We start from the raw sequence: 21,811 nt of genomic DNA, 5'->3' as shown, positions 1-21,811 counted from the left end.
CACTCAACTACGGCACGGCATATATAGAATAGACCCCAATAAAAAGCTCAACTCAAGCAAATTAAAAGCCGGTGGTGGGAACGTGTGGGGTTTGTGTGAGTCTGTCTGGATTTTGATTCAGATAAAGCCATATCTGATTCCAATCTTTTAATAATACTAAAAGTCTATCTCATTTCTCAGCCAGACCACGTGCAAAAAAGGATCTTTTTGCAACTTGACCATTAAATAATCATCCACATCTAATAATGTAATAGTTTACCAAAATGTCTCTACGACTACGACGTTTTTTTTCTTTTAACATTTTTAAATACTAGTAATAATTTTATAGATTTTAAGTTTAATTTTTTAATTTACGTTTATGTTTTTTTTTTTTTTGGTTAAATCGTTTTAATTAAATAGTAAGATTAGTTTTGAAAGTATAGAAACGTGAATACTAAAGAATTCTATATATATAATTTTGTTTTAAGTATTTTTTATTATTTTGCATTAAAAATTTAACTTGCTAGATTATGATAGTAAAATAAAATTTAAATATTAAATATTATTATAATTAACATAAAATCACTCGATATGTTTTATTTTATCTGAAATTTTTCAAGGCACTAACAGTGGCAGTGGATAACACAACAACCGTGAAACCCTTGCAAAGTGAAGTCATTAATTATTTTTATTCAACATTATCTTCCTCTCACTCAAACAAAAACGTAAATCTTGACAAATTTAAAAAAAAAACAAAAAAACAAAACAAAACAAAACGTAAATCTTGACAAATTATCATTGTTAGTCTACAATGGCCATACATAACACGTGAATCAACACTACATATTTGTTGACAGAGCACAAAATTTGAAAAATATTATATATTATTTTATGACTTTTCTTTTCTCTCTTCTCTTGTTTTATATTATTTTAATATGTTCGATATTAAAATAAAAACTATGAAGTTACATGTATTGTAAAGAGTATAATAAATAAAATAACCATTTAAATAAAAAAATAATAATTTTATGCAAACACGAATGTGAATGCTCATGTAAAAATCAATTCAATAATGAACCCCGCAATATCACACCTACTCTCACACCCACAAATATATACGCGGGGCAGTAACTTGACAACACTATCACCTACGCCTTACATTAGTGTGTCACACCCTCACCTCACGTCTCATCTCCCACACCTTCACCTACACCCCACAATTATAACTCAACCATATCACAATTAAATTTGATAATCTCCGTTCTAAATTGTTCCATGTTTTCTAGTTTTCATCAAAATTGCTCAGTGGGACCAATACAAAAAAAAACTAGTCTACAAATGCCGCTATAGTTCCTAAAAAATTGGCTATAGGTCCATTTGATCTCTTACCACATTTGCTATAGGTCCTACAGGTCTATAGTCGACCAACCTTAAGTAGTAATGTAAGGCCATAACTGGAAGAAGTGTTAAGACAGCTTTAAAGACCAATGAAGCCAATACCAAGTCCAAAAACCAAGAAATCTTGTGTGAAGTCAAACACACTGGTTTTATAAATATTTTTTTTGTTTTATAATTTCATAGTTACAATGGATGAGGAAGAATTTAAACCTTAAATATTTTTGCTGAAAATACTGTGAAGACGCAAAACTTATGGCCACAAACTAATCTTATTTTTTTAAAGGTCTACTGATTTCATAGGATCAAGGTTTACAAACGATGAAGTAACAATATAAGAGATGAGCAACAGTGAAGGAGACGAGAGATGATGCATTGCTGTTCACATCTTACAATAAACATACATATCACAAACAGATCAAGAGCCAACGATAATGTTGTCAAATATGAAAAAAAAAAAAAAAAAACTTGCCGCACCTTCTGCTTTTTTGGGTGAGGCATAGTTGGGTACAGTTTATATCTAGCTAAAACCAAGAGCTCAAGTTTTCACTAATTTCCAACCAACTCTACTCTACTCTCCCTCCCCCTCAATCGAAACAAGCCATAAAAGTATAAAAATCAATGGAAGTAAGAAGTAGGGGAATATAAAAATCTGCAAGCTAAAGGGAACTTGAATATTAGCAAGATTCTGGGTAACCAGGCCACAATAGAGCAAACCAAACATGACATGACGCATGTCTCTAGGTACCCCCATGGAGTAGGTCTCACAAAAATTTCAACCCAAATAGATGGGAAGCCGTTGAGGTAAGAAACAAAAATCTCAACCCAAGTATATTGGAAGCTATTGAGGAAAGAAAGGATGTGTTTTGGGTAGGAGAGGTACAGTGATCATAGGGAAGTGGGTCAGCTCCAGGAAACCTAAGATTAGGAATTCCTTGGTAATTCTTAGGTATACGTAATGGTTGGTTTGGATTGAGGGACCAAGGGGGAGTACAACCATAAGTATTTCCTAGAATACCTAGCTTTAAAGCACACCGGGGACAAACACTTGAACAGATTCTCTATTAGGCTGGGAGAAATTAGTCTAAAGTTTGTTTAGATACTGCTTATTGCTGAAAATTGAAAACTAAAAATACTATAGTAAAATAATTTTTAAATGTATGAATAGTGCCGTATGACCTATTTTTAATGAAAATTTTGCTGAAAAAAAAGTTTGTAGGTCTCATAAATAATGCACGGGACAATAAGAAATAAGGATCAATGCCATAATGAACATGTATGAACTGGCCTATGAAAAATGCAAAGCAAAGAAAACTCATAAAAAGGAAATTGGCTCAAGCAATCATGTAAGAATATGACTTGGACTAAATATGAGGAACTTGGCACGTTCCAATTCCTATGAAAAATATGATGCCATGATACATGGAATATATTCTAGACTCATACAAATTCTAATGAAAAAGTTTGAATCAATTTTAAGCTGATAATTTGATTAGCCAATTGATATATGCATAGATATACAAACACAATAGCAAATCTCAAAACAATTACAAGCACTCAAACACGGCGAAGTATTTATGGAGGTCAAAAACCCCAAATTCTGGCAAAAAAATCTCTAGGGCCTGTTGTGTTAACCACTAGTAAGAATAGTTGCAATATATCAAACTCACAAAAATAAAAACGTATTCAAGCTTGCAACTGATTGCACCAATTTTTTCTCCTTATTAGCTACCAGCTTCACTAGTCAAGTTGCCAGCCAACTACAAGACCAAGTTTCTTTGACTACTCCAAAGCCTTTTGAAGATTTAGGAATTGCTCCAATGATTCCCACCATCAAGCTTTAACAATGATCACTCAAGATACCTATGTGTGTAAGGCTTGGGTCACCTCTCTAAGGATTGGGCAATTTGAGAGAGTGAAGGTAGAGGCTACAAGCCTACAATTGGTTTTTTCTCTAGAAGAAATGGGTAACTCTCTCACCCTCATATATGACAATTGGCTCACTAAAATCATGAATTTAGAAGGCTATTTGAGAGGATTAATTAGATGCGTAGAGCAGAGGATGAGGGTAACTGAATTCTCTCAAGTTCACAATCTTGCTTGACCAAGAGAGAAACGAGTGTTGGGCGAGATTGCTAGTAATTAACTTTGAAAAGTTGCGTGCATCTCGCCTGACATACAAACTTGCTTAACTGAGATTCCTAAAATAACAACTTCAATTCTAACACTTTGATCTCTCAACCAAATACAAAGTAACCCACAAAATTACAAAATACATTGAAATTAATAGCATGAAAATTGATAAAAATTTGGCACGGAATATGTCAACACTAAAATCCTAATAGTCATTTCACAAAAAATATTTTCTCTATTCTAGTTCAAAATTGATAATTTATTAAATTCACCACATATTGAAGTCTCAAGTGGATAGTTGATTTAAGAATTCATAAAATATATGAAAGTAAAATATTATATATATATATATATATATTATATATATATAATGGAACAAAAATAAAAAACTGATACTGAGATAAAGCAGAAGAAAAACATAAGAGAAATAATATGAAGTAAAATATTATATATATATATATATTATATATATATAATGGAACAAAAATAAAAAACTGATACTGAGATAAAGCAGAAGAAAAACATAAGAGAAATAATATGTCTATAACATTTTTACAACAAATCCTAAGTGGCAGGTTGTTACTAGTTGTTATTGTTGGGGCAAAAAAGTAATCTTAGTGTGAATTTCAAATTTGAACCAATAACAACTAACCACTTGTGATTTGTTGTAAAAATGTTGTAAAATTGTTGTAGACGTGGCATCTCTCAAAACATAAACATAAACAAAATAATTTACAAAAGAGCAAGAGTGGGGATTCGAATCTAAAGTTCCCAAATTCTCTTAAACCAGAGTCAAGTATTCCAAACACTAAGTTAGTTAAATTTGTTTTAATTTTTTGGATATCTATTATATTTATTTTTGTTTAAAAGGTTTTATACTTTATCATTTTATTATATTGCCTTTCTCATAATCATAATTTATGATTAATATGTATAGATCTTTTGGGTTTTAGGTGTTATGTCTATAGTCTTGTTATAATCAGGATCACATGAAAGTTCTTAGAATGCAATTAAGGGTAAAAGAAATTATTTTAAATATAGCTTTAGCAATTGTGCTCTCTGTGATTAGATTATGGGCTATTGTGTTTTTTATTTGGCAAAATATTCATCACATTTTATATAAGACCACTTATCCTGCACTTGTTTTGACAAATAAAAGTTCTTGGAAACGTGATACAATATTACTTAAAAGCATAATAATCTATGAATAGTGTAGCACCCATAAATATTTCAAAGTCTGATAGATAAGGCCTTACCAATAATAATAATAATAATAAAGGTAAGAAAAGTATTGTGTCATCATTACTATCAAAGACATAAGGAAATGGATGGCTAACATGAAAGTTGGAATGAATTCGAATCGAGCCTAGCTATCAAATTACAAGAAAAGTCACCTAATGTGATATAACTAATAACTATTTCGGCTTTGCCAAAATAATTTTCTCCCAGCTAAACTAAAATTGATAACTTGATTTGAAATCCTCTATAGGTCGAAGTCTCAAGTGGATAATAGGTTTAGGAATTCATAAACATCTAAAAATAAGTTTTTTTTTTTTATGTATTATATAATGCAAAAACAATTGATATTAAAAACAAAAACAACATTAACATAAACATAAAATAAAAGTTTTTACAAAAGTGAAAGAGTAATTGAGGCTCTTAAATTCTCTTTAATTAGAGTCAGGTATGCCAACCATTAGTCTAGCTAATTTTGTTGTAATTTTTTTATAAATATTATATTAATTTTTCTTTATAAAGATTAATAATTTATTATTTCATTTTTTTTAATTATTTTGTTTTCCTTTATCTTTTCATACCAATTTGGGGAGAAAATAATTTGTGTGTCCAGTTGAAAATCACCCAGACACTTCCCTATTTTCTTTCACAAACCAAACAAAGGAAAATGCCTATTTTTGGTCTTTTTATTCCCCTTTTCTCTTACCCATTTTCCATCAATCCATTTTTCCCCTCAACCAAACAAGTCTTTAGTGAATGTTTGGATAAATTTTATTTACTTAAAGTCAACTTATTTGTATAAACCCATTCTCGATCATATCCTATTTTAAGCTAACAAACATATAAACCACATAAAATAAAAGAGGCCCTTGATATTTGATCCCAACCAAAAAGATAAAAAGAAAATATGCTTGATAAGAGATTGGAAATACTGATAATTACAAAGTGGGGAAGGACTGGATTTGATTAGTTATGCTTTATCCTTGCCTCATCCAAGCAATGCGAGATGGGCTATTTTGACATTCTCAATGATAAGTGCAAACCTATCAAAAAAAAAAATGATGAGTGCAAAGTTACCCATTTTACAACTTACATTTAGCCAACATTAAAGGCAAAATGTTAAACTTGCACTTAAGGGCTCTAAAATAATTGTGAGACAAAACAAATCTTACCATCCTAATAATCACAGTGATATGTCACAGGCATCAATCGGACCACTGGATCAAAAGTTACCATTAAAACAAATTTCAACAGTTGTGATGTATTCGCATCATCAAGCAAAATTTCCAATAATGGTTTCAAGTTTCAACAAGAATTAATTAAAATTAATGAGGTGTTGAAAATCTGATTGGATCACATTCAAAATTTCATTGGTTGCATGCACAAAATCATACATGGTTTGTAATAAAATTGGACCAGACTAAGACAACATTTAAATTTGAAATTTTCTTGTAATATATAAAATTGGCTTCTCTAGTATCGAAACACATCAAATCCATTTGTTGGAAAACCTCTAAAAAATAGTTAGAATCTCATGCAAAGAGCTAATCATTAGAACCTTAAAATTCAAAAAATTACGAATGTGTGTAAAGCTCTTTTAGTACCGATTGGTACTTGGACTGAACAGTAAAGTGCTGATTGGCACTAATTTTTAGAACCCCTCAAAATTCTCAAAAAAAAGTTGAAATTTTTAGCAGTATATTAAAACACATTTTTGGCCTAGTAAGGCCCCGTTTGGTTTGCCATTTTAAACAACATTTTTTAGTTTTTAAACAGTATTTTACGCATTTCAACACACTTTTTCACCCACACGTATTTCAAAAAACAATAAACGACAATTTTTAAACTACTCTACCAAACACCCCCTAAATGTCAAAATTTGGTCTTCTCTGTATTTCTTCAAATAATTGTAGAGAATTAAATTTTATTTCAAATAACATTGGAATTTTGAGCAAAAAGTTTTGGCAAAAACACGAACAAGTTTTTAGGAAATACATAAAATCAACAAAATCTTTTCAAAATTTGAATTGAGATCCCGGAAATCAAATCCAGCCCATCTGAAGAGGCTTCTCCTCCCACTTAGCTTTAAAGTTAATCTATCGATCCCTCTATAAATAGAGGGTACCAACCACCACTTTCAGCACCACAATCCCTCTAAAAAGCTAGTGAGAGAGCAGCATAGAAAATTCATTAAGCTTCCATTCTTAAAAAAAGAAATATATATATATATATATATAGTTTTATGCTTGTAAGTTTATATTATACTTGATAATTTAGATTTTTAATTTATGTACTTACTTTCTTTGTTCCCTCTAATCTTTCTAAAAAAAACTGTGGAGTAACTAGGAAGGGTCATTAAGGGCCTGTTTGGTTTGCTGATGACTCAAAACTCAGTACTTTCTTTGTTCCTTCCATTTTTCTTACTTGGTTGTGGTTTAGTAGTCAGTACTTTCTTGCTTTCTCTCTAGTCTTTTAGTGATCCTTCTCATATTTAAATTCATTATTCTTTGATTCACATATGTTCATTATTAATCTTGCTTGTCAACATTTTTAAGGAAAAACTACACTTTACCACCCTAAACTATATCCTCATTTACCCTTATTACCCTAAACTTTTAGAATGCATGATTACCACCCTAAACGATAACTCATAGTTCACTTTGCACCTTACCGTCAATTGGGTCATTAACTTAGACTGAAAAGTACGTTGCATACAACTCACATGACCTCTGCATACCTAGCACCACATGAAAAGACTGAAATTTCCCTTTTAGATCCCTTAAGACAAAATCATTTTAACAAATTTAACTCTTGTTATACAATGTAACCTTTGTCCCTACAAAATGCAAGTGTGTAAGGCAAAATGGTACGAAGTTCAAATTTAAAAAAGTTGTTGATCATGTACGCCTTCATCTAATAATAGAAAATTGACAATCTAAGAAAAATAGACTACTAGTCTTAAGTATTCAAAGTTTTAGTGACTGTTTGGATTAATTTATTTACTTAAAGGTAAACTTATCTGTTTAAAACTATTCTTTTATACCATTTTAAGAAAATAATGAAATACAAACATGCATATAAATCACAAAAGATTATGCCTGTGCCCAAAGAGATGCCTAATAAAAGATTGGACAACAATAGAGTAAAATGAGTCGAAATTGGATCAGATTAAGTGTGCCCCATCCTTGTCCCTTCTTCCCTAAAGGACAATTGAAAACCTTATTATGACAAGTTAATAACGGGACATAAGATAGGTTGAAGTATTTTTATTTCAGCATCCTCTAAGAAGGAAAAATTATTTAGCAAACCTGGTGTACTATACCCTCCTTTCACATAAATGTGAGTTACACATGCAATACTCACATGTAGAATTTACTTTTATGTAAAATGAGACTATATTAATTTCACCGTAAAGAGGTGATTTCAATGTGAATAAGGTACAAATGAAAGAGAAATGGACTAGATCGGATCAAATCAAGGGTGTTTTATATATACACATCCATAACACAACATAATGAGACAAGATAGGTTGAACGAGACTCGTTTCTACCCAACCCCAAATAATAGCAAAATGGAATATAAAAAACTGATGGAATAGTGGAGATTATAGATAACATCAAATCCAGGAATCAAGGTTGCTTTTGCGAGGAGGATCGATCTGGGAATAAATAAACTTGTGGACGATAATGCATGGATGAATCAAAATCAAATGGAAGGAAGGTAGGTCAGGAAAGAAAAAGAATATCGTGCCGTCACGGGCCACTAGGCCTTGAGCTGTATTGTTTAACAGTCCAAACCAAGAATTTTAGTGCTAATAATAAATTAGTAGTGTTTAATCAATGGTGTATATGTGACATGGGTGGATTGTCCACTCGACTAGTCTCAACTTAGTGTTTGTGTTGGGTTTATTTTACTATTTTTTTTATAGCATGTTGATGTAGTAAGTGGTTATTGAGAAATTTTTTGAAAAAAAAGTAATATCGATTATTTTAATCTCATAAAAATGTTATAAGGTTGTATTAATAACAATTTTTATTTAGCAAAAGAATAATAACGATGTTGTGATTTGTATTACAATAGTTATTAACAGCTAATTTAAAAAAAAAAAAATTAAACAGACCTCTTCACATGTGCTATGCGTTTTATATATATAACATTTTTAAATACTTGTAATAATTTGATATATTTTAAGTTTAATATTTTTAATTTACCTGTATAGTCTTAATTGTGTTTTTGTTAAACCATTTCAATTAAATAAAAGATTAGTTTGAAAGTTTAGAAAAGTGAATACTAAAATTCTATTCAAATTATATATATTAAATAATTTTGTTTGAAGTATTTTATTATTATTATTTTGCTTTAAAAAATTTAATCCATTAATTATAAATTTGTATAATAAAATGTAAATACTATATCCATTTCTATTGTGGGGATAAAAGCCCAAAATTATGTATTGGGCCTAGAGTCCTATTTGAATACTAGGGTATGTTCGAAGATGAGAAAATAATTAAGAAATACCTCAGGTGGGAAAAATACACCTGAAAATGATCAAGAAATGTAATCCGAAGAGATTGTTCTCCTCGGATATAAAGATTATCGGTCAAGCAAGTACCTGAGAGGTTCGAGTGACCTTCCTAGCAATCCCAATGATAAGAATAAACTTCAAGCATGTATGGAAAAGATAAGAACAGAGAAATATCTAAAGGAAAAGCTGCTACCACCACATTAAATGCACTGCAGCAACTTTTCTGGCCGCATTAATGTGGAGAAGACCTCTGAACAGTGCAATCTCAACTACCGCCACTCATGGAGAACCGACGAAGATGCCTGATGGGACGTGTACTGAAGTGAACGTTTAGATGAAGACAAGTGGACGATCAAGATAGTCTAAAAGAAAACTATATAAGTGTAAGATACCTCTTAGAAAGGAAGGGAAGAAAAAGAAAGGAGGCTCTAAGAATTGTATTAGCTGTTTAAACAATAATTGATCTCTTTGGACAACGGTTTATTTGAATTTCAAGTGTTTTTTCGTGCTCGGTCACTCTTGAGAATCAGTGTTAGATGTTGTTTAATTCACTATCAATTTAACTCTTTCACCCATTCTCTACAAATTTATTGTTTTGGACTCGTTGGACTCATACTCCATATCTCATGGGCTTGGGTCACAAATTGATACCCTACATCTATATATATTTAAAAGTTGAAGCATATTATTTATTGTTGATACACTTCTGTTAAGCTACATCAATGGCTATATCGTCCACCTATTTCCAACATTCTCTCTCATATTTCTAACTCTCTTTTTTTCTTCTTAATTTCTCAATTTATTGTTATACTTTCTCCAACTTTTTCCCTCTTTTTTTCCTTTTCATTTCCCCTCTACTACCTACCTTAATATCACTTTTTCAGTTTTCTCTAACTCTTTATCTTCATTTATTTTTAGCTTTTCTTATTCCCCTCTTCTTACTATAAATTTACAATTCTCTCTCTCTCTCTCTCTCTCTCTCTCTCTCTCTCTCTCTCTCTATTCATAATTTAAAAATCATAAAATTTTTAAAATTTATATATAATAATTTTTTTTCTAAGTCAGGATGTTCCTGTGATATCTTGCCATAAAAATCCCACTCAATTCGATCATAAACCTTTACTAATGTCAAGCTTGATGGCCATCTATCCCATCTCGCTCTTCCGTTTATTCTTTATCCTGTGTAACAACTCAAAAGCTACAAAAGTATTGTTGGTAATCAGACTGTTAGGAACAAAAACACTATGGGATTTGATATTACTTTGGGTAGTATAGTCTTTTTTTTTTTTTTGATAAATAAGAAAGATGCATATTCAAAAAATTGCTTTATGCAAAAACACACAAAGCATATCCAAGATTACAAAGAATAAAGAAAGAAGAACAAAAAAGAAAACTAATTACAAAGAAAGAGAGAGCTAAGGAACAAGGGAAGAGAGTCATTAGATGTGAGCCCCCAAGCCTTGACACAATCATAAAGGGAACCAGTAAAACAAGTAAGCAAATGGTCGTCAGATCTATCTATATCCTTGAAAGTGTGCTAATTGCGTTCCCTCCAAATGCACCACATCAAACACAATGGAACTAAATTCCAAATGCTAGAAGAATGCTTCCCCAACCAATTCCACCAACCAAACAGGAAATTTGCTATGGATCTTGAGAACACCCACGAAATCCCAAAAGTTCTAAGGACAAAACTCCATAACCAATGAGCCATTCCACAATGTAGCAACAAATGATCTACTGTTTCCCCACAATAACAACACATAATGCACTAGTCAACGAAATTGAAACCCGTACTCTGTAGGTTATCACTCATGAGAATTGTATCCTAGGCGGCTATCCAAACAAAGAAAGAGACACGACGGGGTGCCTTAACCTTCCAAATACCTTTATAAGGAAAAACCCCGAAGGAAGAACCACGCAACTTATGATAAAAGGAATGGATATTAAAATCCCTATCTTTCGTCAACTTCCATCTCATGCGATGACTATCATCCACTAGGTAACTTGGATGCCAAGAACCAAAAGAAATCATCCACCACTTCCGCCCCCCAATCATTAGGACCCCGAATGAAACGAACATCCCAATCTCTCCTACCACCCATTCCTTTCCATATAAATTATAAACACCACATTATCCAAGTCATGTTATATTATGTATTAAAATAACATTATATTATATATACTATTTTTATAATACAATGGAATAACATTCATCTAATCAAAGAAAAAAAAAGATAACTTAAAAACACAACTTAATCACATCAATCCAAATAAAGTTCTAAAAAATACGAACTTTCTTCAACCTAAAGTGGAGAAGCAAAAAAAAAAAAAAAAAAAAAAAAAAAAAATCCACCAAAAAATGAAAAAAAAAAAAAAAAAGAGAATGAGAAAGAGAAAGAGAGAGAAATAACCTTTTGTGAGTGAGAAAACTATGGAGAGAGAGAGAGAGAGAGAGAGAGAGNCCATTTCATCTACCTTCAATTGCTCACCTGAACAAATACACTTCATCATCTTCTGCAATCTCCCTTGAATGATAATTACTCCCTTATTCACCCAATTCTTAAGTCTCATACTGGATCAATCCACTTGAAATTCTTCTAAACTAGCATCAACCACAGAACTATAAATCAGAACCCAGAAATCACCCAACACCCCAGCTCATATAAGTGCTCATAAATTCTTAGATAATGAGCAGAGTGTTAGTGTTCAACCAGTGAATTCTTGAGAGTACTAGATTCCATATATATCAAAATGAACTAAGAAAATGAAACTATCCCAAAATTCCAACTTTTGGTTCCTATTCAATTATGTTATGAAGCGCTATAAACAAGTCCAATTCTGAATCCTACTATCTAGGATTCGAACATCCAAATTATGTAATGACATGAAAAACCAACCAAAATTTCTGCAACCCCACTCCACAACTCCATCAGAATTCGCAAACAAGAAACCTTAAGTACCCCAAAAGTCCATCAAAGATGAATAAAAGAAGAAACTTTAGAGTATAAAAAATCACCCAGAAGAATCCAACAACAACCCAGATGAAGTAAATAAAAGCCACAAGATATTACAGCTAAGCAATATGATTATGGAAGCTAAAGTTGCAGAAAAGGAAACACCCATTACAACAACAACTTAGAAGAAAGAACAAAAGAGATTAAAACAGCATCTTAAGAAAGTACCTTTTGGTTAAGAAAAAGCATTGACTGAGCCCACCAGACATCAACACCACCGTGCATCTCTCCAGTTCCTACAACAAAAAAGGTCCCTTGATTTTTTCTTGCTAAACAAGAATCCAAAGCTGCAATGACTTTTTGCTCTCTTTTTATGACTTTGAGCCCGTATTCCTTGCAACTCACTGCTCCTTTGCCTCTTCTACGCTATTGATACATTGTTAGTTCAAAATTCAAACAGGACGCAGACAAGTCAGCCTTTGTGCATTAAATTATGAAATGTACCTTCTGGTTCAGCTTTCGAAGCTGTGAAAGTGTGAACAGAAGAAAGATTTTGTTTAAACTTTTTTTATTTTGTGTTGTTTAATCTTTATTTTAGTCTAAATTGGAACGAGTATTTATACTTTATTATATTAAATTTTACTATTAAAGAAAAAAAAAATTGTCATTCTGGAATCTGAATGGAAAGGAAATGTGGCGGGGCCCAGTTTCCTCCATGTGTAGTCAACTACTCAACTGCCTGCCGGCCCCTTGACGTTACAAAAGAAAATCTCATTTTGGTTTCCAGTTGTGTTCATTTTGTTGACTTCGTACTTCACATTAAATTTTAAGCAAAAACACTTTGCCTTAATTTTATATGAAAAAAGTTATAGAAATTATTTTTAGAAATATTGTATTGAGGGAATGGTAAAATAATAATTTTTTTTAAGAAACAAATTAATTGTTAAACACACACTTAATTATATTTGTGGGGACTAAACTTGGATTGGACTCAGAGTATGAATGAGTTTTCATCCCAACAAGCCTAAACAATAAATTTGTAGAGAGTGAATCAAAGGTTTAGGCGCTGGCCGGCGTTCACGAAGCATGAACTCTTTTCTTTTATTAAAAAAAAATACTTAGAACTATTTACAACTGGAGGATGCTCCTCGGCCCGTGGCCGAGGAGGCCTTTTCTTATTTCTTTTTTCCCCCTCTCTTATTTACTTTACTCGCTCCTTTTATATAGTCTTCATTGTCCTATCTCGTTCTTCCATCTGTTGATCATCCATTCGCCTTTCTTCTGACCGTCCGTCCCATCAGAGGCCTTATCAGTACTCAAGTGGTTCACCCTGATCAACGTCGCCCTGCTAAGGGGTTACATCCCTATTAATGCGGCCAGAGGGGTTAGGTGAACGCATTAAGTGTGGAGGTGATAGCTTGCTCTGGGCTTGTCCCTTTCCAAAATTATCCTTAGTATACCGAGGACGAAGAGGTCCTCGGCGTGGATCCAAAAAAGAGTCTCTCCCTAATTTAGCCTCGGATGGTCATCCTTCCTCGGCGTGAGCCTTGGCCCTACTACACGATGGGCTGAGGCTATCAGGCCCACGGGCCCCACAATAGCCCCTCAAAATCCTGCTGCACGTTCCCTCGGACGGGGAGGAGGGTTTTGATATCTACGGGCCCTCTAGACGAATTGCCCCACTTCGGTCTGCGCTAATGCTGGCGACTTTTCGACTGCTCGATGTACATTTTGGCGTTTCAAGACTCAGTGTGCGCCCACATTAAATTTTGGCGGCTCCACGTTTTCCACTTTCAACGGTGTGATGGTAATTGTTCGGTGGGGATCTCCTGCTTTTATGGGCAGGCGGTTACATTTGGGGAACCTAAGGGGGAGTATAAGTACTTGTTTGAACCGCCTGGTTTCCTCATTTTTGCGCTTACGACCATTGATGCGTATAATTTGAATCTGGTTCAACTTACACACTGCCCGAAGAGGATCTTTATATTTCTGTAAGTCTTCTTTTCCCAGTAACACCAAATTTTCTTTGATTCTACTCCTTCTTTTCTTCGTCTGGAACCTTTAGTCGTCCTTGGGGATGGGTAAGTTTAAGAAGTTGGTTGAGTCCGACGAGATGATGAACAAATTCATTGTTGACTATGGGATACCCAATAATGTGAGTTTGAGGTACTGTGAAGAAGGGGAGTGGTACATTAAGAGGAGAGAGGGTGAAGTCGTGATCCCGATAGTCGCTTTTGTAGAGGGAGGGATGAGAATCCCTATGAGGTCAGTGACTATCGGCTACCTTAGGCATTTCCGCCTGGCTCCTACCTAGTGCGCCGTGAATATATTTAGGATATTAGGGTGTGTAGATACCTTGAATGAGAAAATGGGGCTGAGACTAACTCACCACGATGTAAATTGGTGCTACAACCTTCATCACCTGAGGGGTAAGACGTACTATATGAAGACGAAGGACGACAGGGTCCGACTTATCCAGTGCCTTCCTGATTCCAATAAGGGATTGACTCAAGATTTCCTCATAGTGTCGGGGGAGTGGCACAATGGTCTTCACTGCCCAACAGTAGAGGGGGAGCCAGGTAGGGTATCCGAAGTAGGAGACAATCTAGGTTTCAGTATTTTTGTTTATTTATTTATTTTTTTTGCATATCCGCTTTGATTGATTAACCACAGGAGTTTTGCTTTTCTTTTCGCAGATCCGCACGCCTTCACACGTCATTTCCACCTGGTCAACAAAGCGGATTTGGAAACCGTTCTTAGGACGGAACTTTTCCTGAACGAAACTGATAACCAGGTTAGAGCTGCTCACAAAATCCTCGGATGCGACCCAGCCCAGAAATCATTTCCACTCTCGAAGCACGTAATTAAAGCTCGTGACCCTCGGCTTAGGCAGATTACCGTGGTGGAGGACGGTTTTGCATTTTCCGAGGGATCTCACATACTTGAAGGCATTCCGCTAGCAGGTCCCTCCTCATCCCACCAAGTAACGGAGACCGAGGAAGGACAATCTAAGAAGGCAAGGGAGGTGGTTGAACTGAGCTCTTCTGAGGACGAATATAGTGTGTTCAACCAAGCTGATCAGTCCGAGGATCCTTCTGGTGATCTAGGAGACCCTCATCTGTCCGAAACCGATCTTCGGTCCCTAAGAGTTAGTATTCAGGCCGAGATGGGTTTAAAAAGACAGCCCCAAACCAATCTTCTTGACTTGCTTGAAGGCGGCTCCAAGAAGGGTGCACCGACAGAGTCACAGCCCAAGCCCTCAACACCTCCGCCCCAAATTTTAACTGTGCAAACCAGGTCATCCTCTACCCTTACAGTATCAGACCCTCAGACCGAGTCTTATGACCCAAAAAGGAAGAGACCTTCCAAGGGTAAGGAGCCAATGGATGGGAGCAAATCCCATTCCCTGCCCGAGGAGGGTGGATTCCGCAGGCCTCCAAAGGTACTGAAGCTTGGCGGTCAACGCAAAGGTAGGAAGATCGTCCAGCAGTCTGAGGCCCAAGCCTGGCTGCCTGCTGCCATGCTCCATGATCAGCCCCTGATGGATGACGCATCGATACGGGAATCTCAAGGAATTGAGGGGGCTCTCGTAGCCGATGCCCTGGAGAAGTCTCTTCTCCTTCCCACTGACATGGCCGAGCTAGGAAATATGAGTGGGCCAGAGGTTGTCCTTGACCTTAAAAAATATCTAGGCATGGTGGATCCCTTGGTACCTATTTACTTTATTTGAACTTTGTTACTTAGTACCTTCCCTTCTCTTTACGGAGTTACTTGTTTTTATTGGCAGGCTATCCAGGCTTTTTTCAGGTTGGACGAGGAGGTCGATGGCCAGAGCAGCGCCTTAGCGCAAGAGCGTGACAAGTTCTTGAAAGCTGCCAGTACCCTCAAGAGATCTGAGGCCGACCTAAAAAAGGCAACCGAGAATCTGGAGGAGATGACAAAGGCCAGGGACATTGCTGCCTCCGACTTAGCCGCGGCTAGGAAGCAAGCTGAGGATCAGACCAATCGCTTGCAAGACGTTGAGGGCCACCTACAAGCTGCCAAAGAGGACATTGCCTACCTGAAGAAAAAGTTGGCCAAGGCAGTCCATGAGAAAGGTATTGCCGAGTATGCCAGGGACGAGGCTGTGAAAGCCAAAGATGAGGCGGTATTTGCAAAAATAGACGTTGAGCGCTCTGTAGAACAGGCGGAGGAGGAGACTTTCGCAGATGGGGTGGCTAAGACTGAAGCCACCCTTCGAGCTCAAGTTCCTGCAGTGTGCAGGCATTTTTGTTCTAAGACCTGGCATGAAGCCCTCAACCAAGCAGGGGTTGATGCCTCATCTGACCTTAGGAGGGAGGACAGGGTATACTACCCCATTGCAATTCGCGAGACTGCCCCTGCTGCTCCCGAGGAGGGGTCCGCATTACCAGCGAGTGAGAGCCACAATAAGACCGCCGAGATACATCTTCAGCTGACAAACCCCCGAAGAGGTTGAACCCCAGAGAACGTTGGGGGGAGTTAGAACCGAGGGTCAGGAAATGCCCCAAGACGTGGCGAGACCTCCTACGGACTCCCCGGCCATACCCGCGGACCCTCCGAGACAAGGCCCTTAGGCATTGGCTAAAGCCTTTTGATCTGCTTATCGAGTTAATTTGCCTACTGAGTTGGGGAGACTGGCGTATGACATAGGATAGTTCTATTTATTTTCTCTTTTATTTCATTTTGTTTCTTGCCTCTGTGGCGTTGTAAGGAGACTGTATATTTTCTGTTTGAACTGAATGCTCAATACTTTGCTTCCAACTATGGATATTTTCTTTTACTTGCTTTACTCTAATATTCTGCTCAATACTTGTATTCTATTCTGGAGTTAGTCTCATAAGATCACCTGTTACCCTTCAAATATAAATCTAAGGACCGTATTATAGCTTGACTCTAGGTAACGTTTTGGTTTTTCTACAGATAGTTATTTTCTCCATAGGTTCGAATCCTTAGACCATGCACTACCTTGGTTCTATGTAATACGCAGATATAGCTGAGCGGTTGGTTTCCCCATAGGCTTGAGTCCGAGGACTACGCAATGCCTTGGTTCTGTCTATCACTTCTATTTTTCTGTAAGTATCTAGTTTCCCCATAGGTTTGAGTCCGAGGACGACCATGCAATACCTTGGTTCTGTCTAGTACCCAGATATAATGGTATGATTAGTTTTCCCATAGGCTTGAGTCCGAGGACCCTACAATGCCTTGGTTCTGTCTATCACTTCTATTTTTCTGTAAGTATCTAGTTTCCCCATAGGTTTGAGTCCGAGAACTATGCAATACCTTAGTTCTGTCTAGTACCCAGATATAATGGTGTGATTAGTTTTCCCATAGGCTTGAGTTCGAGAACCATGCAATGCCTTGGTTCTGTTTATCACTTCTATTTTTCTGTAAGTATCTAGTTTCCCCATAGGTTTGAGTCCGAGGACCATACAATACCTTGGTTCTGTCTAGTACCCAGATATAATGGTGTGATTAGTTTTCCCATAGGCTTGAGTCCGAGGACCACGCAATGCCTTGGTTCTGTCTATCACTTCTATTTTTCTGTAAGTATCTAGTTTCCCTATAGGTTTGAGTCCGAGGACCATACAATTCCTTGGTTCTGTCCAGTACCCGGATATAATGGTGTGATTAGTTTTCTCATAGGCTTGAGTCCGAGGACCATGCAATGCCTTGGTTCTGTCTATCACTTATATTTTTCTGTAAGTATCTAGTTTCCCCATAGGTTTGAGTCCGAGGACCATACAATACCTTGGTTCTGTCTAGTACTCAGATATAATGGTGTGATTAGTTTTCCCATAGGTTTGAGTCCGAAGACCATGTAATGCCTTGGTTCTGTCTATCACTTCTATTTTTCTGTAAGTATCTAGTTTCCCCATAGGTTTGAGTCCGAGGACCATGTAATACCTTGGTTCTGTCTAGTACCCAGATATAATGGTGTGATTAGTTTTCCCATAGGTTTGAGTCCAAGGACCATGCAATGCCTTGGTTCTATCTATCACTTCTATTTTTCTGTAAGTATCTAGTTTCCCCATATGTTTGAGTCCGAGGACCATACAATATCTTGGTTCTGTCTAGTACCCAGATATAATGGTGTGATTAGTTTTCCCATAGGCTTGAGTCCGAGGACCATGCAATGCCTTGGTTCTGTCTATCACTTCTGTTTTTCTGTAAGTAGGGGTTTATCCTCAGACCGCTTTACTAGAGACGATTCTACCTTGGGTTAGATTATGATCTTACATGTGGCGTTGATCTCGCCTCCAGCTCGAGCCCCCATCTTTTTCATTTACGAAGCGTCCCTTGGCCGTTCGTGTTCCGCGCTTGACACTTCGGTGCGCGAGACGCGCCTTCATTAATGTCCTCGTGAATTAACACAAGTCCAACGGTCTACGGCCCCCTTGGAATTTGGTAGCTTCATTATTAGCCCTGCTGATAACTTTCTTTTCGAATTCTGCATGGATTAATTCTCACCAACCCTTATCCTCTATATAAGGCTTTCCGGGGGGATGGTTTCTCCATACTCCATGAACCTCCCAACACAAACAGAAAGAACACACCCTTTCAGCTTCCCAAGCCCTTTTAACAACCCTGCCGGAATTGTGACCAGAGTTGGTAGCTATGGGGCGGCTTTGGGCGGGTGTGAGGACATCTGTGCCAAGAGCCGTTGTGGCCGCAGCCCCCACTGGGCTTCCGGTGCGGCAGAGTCTAGGCGTAACCCCGATGGCGCCATGCACGGCGGCCCGGAGGGATGTCGTTGAAGTACCTAATGTCTCTCCTCGGAGCGCACCCCCGACGGAGGAGACGTGCGAATTCATGTCACGGGCGGTGCTCGAGTGTTGCCATCTCCAATGGCCAACGCTCGTGAGGATTGGAGAGAATCAAGGGAACATCACGGGGGAGGGCGTCCCGGAGCCCCTGCATCTGCTCCTCACTTTGTTCAAGCTCCGCCGCTCCGAGAAAGGAGTTGTTGGTGGCCTTGAAGCGAGCCAGCCTCAGCCCCCTTCCGCCCTCTTATTGTCAAGTTCTCCCATTCTCTTGATGCCAATAAGGGAACGGGTTGACACTTCCCTCTAGCTAGTTCTAGGACGGGTCCACCTAGGCCTCTGATTGTAGAATTAGCTTGAAAATTTGTTTGTAAAACACGCCTGCCTGAGCCTCTGATTGTATTTTGCACTTTTCTATTTATGAAATAATATCAAGCTTTCTCTCTTTGCTGTCGAATCTTCCACTTTCCTGCGATTTTTTTTTTAATACGTCGCCAACCTACTGTAAAACGACCACTTAGAACAATCGACTGGTGCGCCGGCCAGTGCACTAATCCTCCCCACAGACGGTGCCAATTGTGGGGACTCAACTTGGATTGGACCTAGAGTATGAATGGGTTTTCAGCCCAACAAGCCCAAACAATAAATTTGTAGAGAGTGGATCGAAGGTTTAAGCGCTGGCCGGCGTTCACGAAGCATGAACTCTTTTCTTTTATTAAAAAAAATACTTAGAACTATTTATAACTGGGGGATGCTCCTCGGCCTGTGGCCGAGGAGGCCTTTTCTTCTTTCTTTTTTCCCCCTCCCTTATTTACTTTACTCGCTCCTTTTATATAGTCTTCATTGTCCTATCTCGTTCTTCCATCTGTTGATCATCCATTCACCTTTCTTCTGACCGTCCGTCCCATCAGAGGTCTTATCAGCACTCAAGTGGTTCACCCTGATCAACGTCGCCCTGCTAAGGGGTTACATCCCTATTAATGCGGTCAGAGGGGTTAGGTGAACGCATTAAGTGTGGAGGTGACAGCTTGCTCTGGGCTTGTCCCTTTCCAAAATTATCCTTAGTATGCCGAGGACGAAGAGGTCCTCGACGTGGATCCAAAAAAGAGTCTCTCCCTAATTTAGCCTCGGATGGTCATCCTTCCTCGGCGTGGGCCTTGGGCCTACTACACGATGGGCTGAGGCTATAAGGCCCACGGGCCCCACAATACTCTTTTATTAAGCCCAAATAATAAATATTGTTGACAATTTTTTACATTTTTCATAAAAATGATATCAAAACTTTTCTCTTATGGTCTATTAACAATTATTTTTATTATAGTTTATTAACAATTACTCTAAAGGCATCTAATAACATGAACAATTTTTTATTTAGTCTTAAGTTTTCATACCTTTTATTTGGTTCGTATTTTTTTTAACTTATTGTAATTTTGGTTCTTACTAACATTTCACTTACAAAAACCGCTATTTTTAAACTACTAGTCAATACATTAGAGGATTTTGAGTCTAAAATAGTGTCAATTTTAAGAAGCACATACTGGAATTTGAAGAGTCCCTTTGCCAGGCTGGATTTTGAGTCACTTCGCAACTCAAGCCAAGTCATGAGTGACCTACGAAACTCTTTACCTAGATCTTTTTTAGTGTGTTTTTTCTCATACCTTTACCAACACTATATAAGCCCTCATTACGTACCAAATTGTAAAGAGTTTTTCCAAGAAACTTTTGAGAGAGAAAACCCTAGCTAAACTCTTAAGAGTTAGAAATTGTATACCCACAATCATCTACACCATTTTCTCTAAAGTTTTCCTTTACTCCTACCTCTCCATCTACACATTCTTAAGAGGTTCATAGCTTAAACACTTACCTCATCTAATCTAAGTGTTGAGAGAAGTTTTGGTGCATAGGGGAAGCACTGGAAGAAGCCATTGAGTGGCGGATGCAATTTGGAGCTAATCGTGGGATCCAAATAACTAGTGAAAACATGGCTTCGTGAAGCCTGTTAATAGTTGGAACTTGAAGGGTTCAAATACATTGGGCAAATTAGGCTTGGAGAGTTTTTTTTGATATTCGTGTACTCCAACTTTATTCACTAGTGGATCGATTTCGGTTTGGAAGTCCGTGGTGAGGTTTTTCGTCGAGTACTTCAGTTTCCTCTTCGATAACACGTCTCGGTGTTATCATGTGTTTGCATTTCTCTTCATTACTCTTTAAGCTTTACATTTATTGTACATGCTTATGCCTTAGGGTAGTGTTCTAGTTTTATTATGACTCATTTACTCTTGTTCCGCAATTAAGTTAGAGTAAAAGTAATCAAACCGTAATTTAAAATTGGGGATTTAAATTTGCTATAGTGTTTCACACTATTTGAGCTTTCATTTACAAAAGTTTAGGGACCAAAAAAAAAAAAAAAAAAAATTCAATTTTAGGGATGAAAACAAACTTCTTGTAAAGCTTAGGAATGAATTTTAGCCTAATTTATTTGATTATCAAATAGTTACAACAATGATGGAAGAATTATTTGTATCATAGTTCTCCTCATAAAGGAGAGCACATTGTCACTAAATCAAAACTACAGCGCTCTTAAATAAATACGTAATTAATAAATACAATAAATGACAAAATAGCTTCTGTCTAGTTAAGGCCATTATTAGTTTACCTTACCAACTTTTCTTACATTCTTGTATTCTGGATTATGGTAAAATATAAAAAGACCCCTTCCGATTTGGGTCAGTTGCAAACTGATACTTTATGTTATCAATTTTGTCTTATTGGCCTCTGAAATTTAAAATTGTTCAAATTGACTC

At 36.7% G+C, this 21,811-nt stretch overlaps 1 long non-coding RNA gene across 2 annotated transcripts; it reads right to left on the bottom strand.

Annotated features, from left to right (window-relative positions):
- Positions 1-11,739: 11,739 nt before the first annotated feature.
- LOC136067635 (uncharacterized) lies at positions 11,740-12,807 on the bottom strand. Of its 2 annotated transcripts, none has more exons than XR_010629068.1 (3): positions 12,730-12,807; positions 12,454-12,651; positions 11,740-11,873 (listed from the first exon to the last, which is right to left on the bottom strand). It is a non-coding gene; the product is annotated as an uncharacterized LOC136067635 (long non-coding RNA). The 2 variants fall into 2 exon arrangements; XR_010629069.1 differs by having other exon boundaries at positions 12,454-12,646; positions 12,730-12,800.
- Positions 12,808-21,811: the final 9,004 nt, after the last annotated feature.

Source organism: Quercus suber, unplaced genomic scaffold (genome assembly GCF_002906115.3).
Source record: "Quercus suber isolate HL8 unplaced genomic scaffold, Cork oak 2.0 scaffold_80, whole genome shotgun sequence".
Classification (NCBI taxonomy): domain Eukaryota; kingdom Viridiplantae; phylum Streptophyta; class Magnoliopsida; order Fagales; family Fagaceae; genus Quercus; species Quercus suber.
This window is presented reverse-complemented; position numbering and strand designations above follow the sequence as displayed.